The 5,254-nt window shown below is 40.3% G+C and overlaps 1 non-coding gene across 1 annotated transcript; it reads right to left on the reverse strand.

Annotated features, from left to right (window-relative positions):
- Positions 1 to 3,336: 3,336 nt before the first annotated feature.
- On the reverse strand, positions 3,337 to 3,418 carry TRNAL-AAG (transfer RNA leucine (anticodon AAG)). The gene has a single exon. It is a non-coding gene; the product is annotated as a tRNA-Leu (tRNA).
- Between the last annotated feature and the right edge of the window lie 1,836 nt (positions 3,419 to 5,254).

Here is a 5,254-nt window from a genome sequence, read left to right on the forward strand (position 1 = left end):
TATCTTTATAATGGGCCTGGTGGCTGAGTGGACAGCGCTCGGGTGATCGGTGATCGATCCCCGGTGAACGCGGAAACAAATTGGCAGAATTTCTTTCACCCTGATGCTTCTGTTCACCTAGCAATAAATACGTACTTGGGAGTTAGACAGCTGCTACGGGCTGCTTCCTATTGTGTGTGTGTACTCATCTAATTGTGCTTGCGAGGGGTTGAGCTCTGGCTCTTTGGTCCCGCCGCTCAACTGTCAATCAACTGACGTACAGGTTCCTGAGCCTATTGGGCTCTATCATATCTACACTTGAAACTGTGTATGGAGTCAGCCTCCACCACATCACTTCCAATGCATTCCATTTGTCAACCACTCTGACACTAACAAAATTCTTTCTTATATCTCTGTGGCTCATTTGGGCACTCATTTTCCACCTGTGTCCCCTAGTGCGTGTGCCCCTTGTGTTAAATAGCCTGTCTTTATCAACCCTATCAATTCCTTTGAAAATCTTGAATGTGCTGATCATGTTCCCCCTAACTCTTCTGTCTTAACAAAGATGTAATGTGTTGATTCACGTTGTTATATATAGTTCAAAAATTAGGATTCAAATTAGCTTCTACGAATTTTACCTTCCCCTTATTGTACGTTGGTTTCGGGAATCAACGTCCCTGCGGCCCGGTCTCTGACCAGGCCTTTTACGTGCAACCTATATAATTTATTTACAGCTCTAACACTGTAAAGTTCTTCCAGATGTCTCTGTGACTCATCTTCTTTTCTAGTTTCCATCTATGACCCGGTCGTTCTGCTGACCGAAACGATTGAGCACGTTTCCTTTCAACTGATGCGTCTGTTCACTTGGGAATACAATATAGGTACACAGGATGTTGCAAACTATTGTGGGCTGCACCCAGGGGAAAGGTCCTCAGCACCTGAACTTATGAACAAAAATTTCTGTCCCTCGACAACTGGATTTTTTTGGGGGGGAATTATTCATTTGACTCCTGTCTTAACTACTTCCATTTTTAGCTCATTCTATTTGCCCACCGCCACTACAGGAGTGATTCTTTATTATGCACCCCATACCCATCCCGTGGACAGTGGTGGAAAGGGTTACAGAGGCACATAATGGGTTCAGGAACCCATATATATATATATATATATATATATATATATATATATATATATATATATATATATATATATATATATGTCGTACCTAGTAGCCAGAACTCACTTTTTGGCCTACTATTCAAGGCCCGATTTGCCTAATAAGCCAAGTTTTCCTGAATTAATATATTTTCACTAATTTTTTTCTTATGAAATGATAAATCAACCCATTTCATTATGTATGAGGTCAATTTTTTTTTATTGGAGTTAAAATTAACGTAGATATATGACCGAACCTAACCAACCCTACCTAACCTAACCTAACCTATCTTTTTAGGTTAGGTTTGGTTAGGTAGCCGAAAAAGTTAGGTTAGGTTAGGTTAGGTAGGTTAGGTAGTCGAAAAACAATTAATTCATGAAAACTTGGCTTATTAGGCAAATCGGGCCTTGCATAGTAGGCTGAGAAGTGCGTTCTGGCTACTAGGTACGACATATATATATATATATATATATATATATATATATATATATATATATATAATCATTTACACAAATACATATACACATCGATAATCTTTTTATATCGAAAGTGATTCAACAAGAGGCTCACAACAGTCACTATACAAGGCACTCTACATCTATGGTGAATCAGTTACTAGTCTTGCTCCCCACCCACCCAACTGGGCGGCAGCTTTACAGTCATGTGCATGTATTATCTACATACAGTAAGCAAATTTTGGATACTTCGCTAAGATTCCTGACAGTGCGTCATTATTAATGAGGAACTTACCCATTTATTGGACACCATTAATGGTGTTATCTCTGAATTCCGCGATTTTTTCACATTCCATTATATAATGACGCAAAGTATGCGAATAGTTCTGCCGACAGAGTTTACATTTAGTCAAGTCTACATCAGCAGATGTTACAAACTCCCAGAGGTACTTGCAGCCGAGCCTAAGCCTAGCAGTGGTAACATCTAGAAGTCTATTAACCTTACTGAATGACCCATAGACTTTCGGTTCTTCCTGCATAATAGAATGATGATAGATGGAGGAACTGGTGTGAATTTCATTTTGCCTCAAGCTTACGACATTGTGTTGATGTTCCCGGAATATTACTGCCCTCAGACTGCTCAAAGGCAGTCCAAGATGGTAATCAATTCCTCTTTATGAGCAAAAGTCTTGGCCAACTCATCAATTCTATCATGCATTCGGAGACTAATATGGGAAGGAATTCACAGGAGACAAACTCTGACTCCATCATTGATTATTTCACCATATCTGTGTCTAACTTCAGAGATAAGCACGTCACAGTTATGCCTGGGGGAGCTGAGGGCAGTCAAGGATGACAAGTAGTCACTTACAATTAGCGTATCAACTTTGGATTCATATCCGCGCTCGAGTGCAAGGATTATGGCAAGCAATTCTGTTTGAAGAGTGGAGGCCCAGTTATTTATACGCGCTCCACACTCACAGGAGAAGGAACCATTTCTCTCTGTCACACCTGTTTTTCCAGCTGTACCATTAGACTACAGGAAAGGAAGTGCTTCTTGCGCCCGCCTGCCTCTGTCATGCTATATCTACATATACAGTATATTCCATGGTATATAGCATATTTTCGTAGCATTCTTTCTTGAAGACATGGTTTATTGAATATGAGAGAAACGACTTGATAACAATCAAGTGCCGTTGATTGGTTATCAACGGAACCTTGATAATGGTCCAGGATGGACCGAAACGTCGTCGTCTCCTCATCTTCTGCTGTGTTGTTTGGTCATTATGAGAGAAACGGTTTCGTTAACGAATCTTTTCTATATTTCTTTCGTTCTTCACTTGAGAACTGAACAATTAACTCTTCAATGTTCATCGTACAGTTTTTATATGACATGACTCTAAAAGATGAGTTTCGTTGAACCTGTCAACATTTTCAAGGACTGTTTATATTTAAAATATATTTATATATATATTATATATTATATATTATCTCAATGTCTCCTTATTTTTTGCGTACACGACTCTAGTACATTAGGTAGCGCGTCCGAGCCGTCAAATGAGGTGATTTAAAGTACCCGTCTCTTCAGAGGCGTGGGTTCGAATCCCACTTCTTCCATGATCTATTTTTCTTTTATTATATTCATTATATGATGATTTCATTCACGACCAGGCATTGTTCATATATGCAGAAAATAATTAATATATACAACTTTTCCCCAAGGTATGATAAGGAAAAAATTAATCATGGCAGCGGTGGGATTCGAACCCACGCCTCCGAAGAGACTGGTGCCTTAAACCAGCGCCTTAGACCGCTCGGCCACGCTACCTGTTAAGACAATGGAGTCTAATGATTTTGTTAATATACTTTGTTAATATGATAATTGTAATTCCTTTTGTTGGAAACAGGAAGACTTTACTTAGATTTTATGACACGGATTTCACGGCCCCAATAGGAAGAAAACCCGCTGGGTTGTATGTTAAGTCATCTTCGATGGCCTACCTTGTACTAGAGGGCCATGACCTGTTATATAGTCAAGTCGTTTGCCCACCCATATTTTGTGAGGTATCTGAACACCATTGTTCAGATACGAGATTCGGGCATTGTTCATGCCCGAAACGCTTTGCGTAATAGTGGCTTTAGGCATTGTATGTACTAGCTCTATCTATAAATCCACCAATCTTTGTAAAAATTTCTTGTATGTATGTACCTTACCTAAATAAACATTTATTTATTTATTTATTTATTTATTTATTGATCCATTTCTACTTATTCTGGCATACGCTAGGTTACATATGTCGTCAATTCTTCAGTTTGAGATTTGTGGGCTGGTGGGTGTGTAATCTTCAGCCATTTTGTGACTCGTGTGCAATATGATGGTCCTTGTTATCTTGCTATCTGGGTAAGAGAGTACCTATGTAACAGAAGACAGCGAGTCACTGTGAGGGGGTGAGGCCTCAGATTGGCGAGGTGTCACCAGTGGAGTCCCGCAGGGTTCAGTCCTTGGACCTATACTGTTTCTGATATATATGTAAATGATCTCCCAGATGGGATAGAATCGTTCCTCTCATTTTTTGCTGATGATCCAAAAATTATGAGGAGGATTAAGATGGAGGAAAATAGTATGAGGCTACAAGATGACCTAGACAAACTGAATGAATGGTCCAGCAAATGGCTACTAAAGTTCAATCCGAGTAAATGTAAGGTAATGGTGGAAAACGGTAGCGGTGGAAACAGGAGGCCAAATGTAGATATGATAGAGCCCAGTAAGCTCAGGAATCTGTACACCAGTTGAGAGGTGGGACCAAAGAGCTAGAGCTTACCTAGTTGAGCAAGCACAACTAGGTGAGTACAACTAGGTGAGTACACACACACACTCACAACGTCGGCTGGATACGGGCCCACAGGGCCATCTCTTAAATACACACCACACACACATTGTTGAAAGAGAACTAAGAAAGAGAAACTAAGAAAGAGAAAGAGAACTTCGTGAACTATCTCTGGAATGGTTCACGAAGGTTTTCACACACTCAAGCAACGAATTTCTTGGAAAACTTAATTGTGTTCTAAACGGCATTTATTTTGAGTCACTGACAGGGAGCCAGTCGGCCGAGCGGACAGCACGCTGGACCTGTGATCCTGTGGTCCTGGGGTCGATCCCAGGCGCCGGCGAGAAACAATGGGCAGAGTTTCTTTCACCCTATGCCCCTGTTACCTAGCAGTAAAATAGGTACCTGGGTGTTAGTCAGCTGTCACGGGCTGCTTCCTGGGGGTGGAGGCCTGGTCGAGGACCGGGCCGCAGGGACACTAAAAAGCCCCGAAATCATCTCAAGATAATTTCAAGACATAACTTCTTTTGGCATAACATTAACTAACTCCTCTGTGAAAAGAGGCTCTATGAGCAAAAAAAGCAAAAACATAAACTTCCAAACGTTAAAATAATGATGCGTTAATTAGAGACAAAATTGCAGTTTTGAAATATTGATCATATTATTTGTATTCCTTTTTTCCTCTTAAAATAAGACTATGCTTAACGTTACTCCGTAATAACATTATGTAAACTATCTCTGGAATGGTTATGGTTCCCTTCCTCTAGTTCTTAAAACTTACAAGAAAATAACTTTTTGCCAGAAACAATGTTTTGAGGAGTGGAAGAGCCTCGAGG

This window comes from Procambarus clarkii, chromosome 18 (assembly GCF_040958095.1).
Source record: "Procambarus clarkii isolate CNS0578487 chromosome 18, FALCON_Pclarkii_2.0, whole genome shotgun sequence".
Lineage (NCBI taxonomy): Eukaryota > Metazoa > Arthropoda > Malacostraca > Decapoda > Cambaridae > Procambarus > Procambarus clarkii.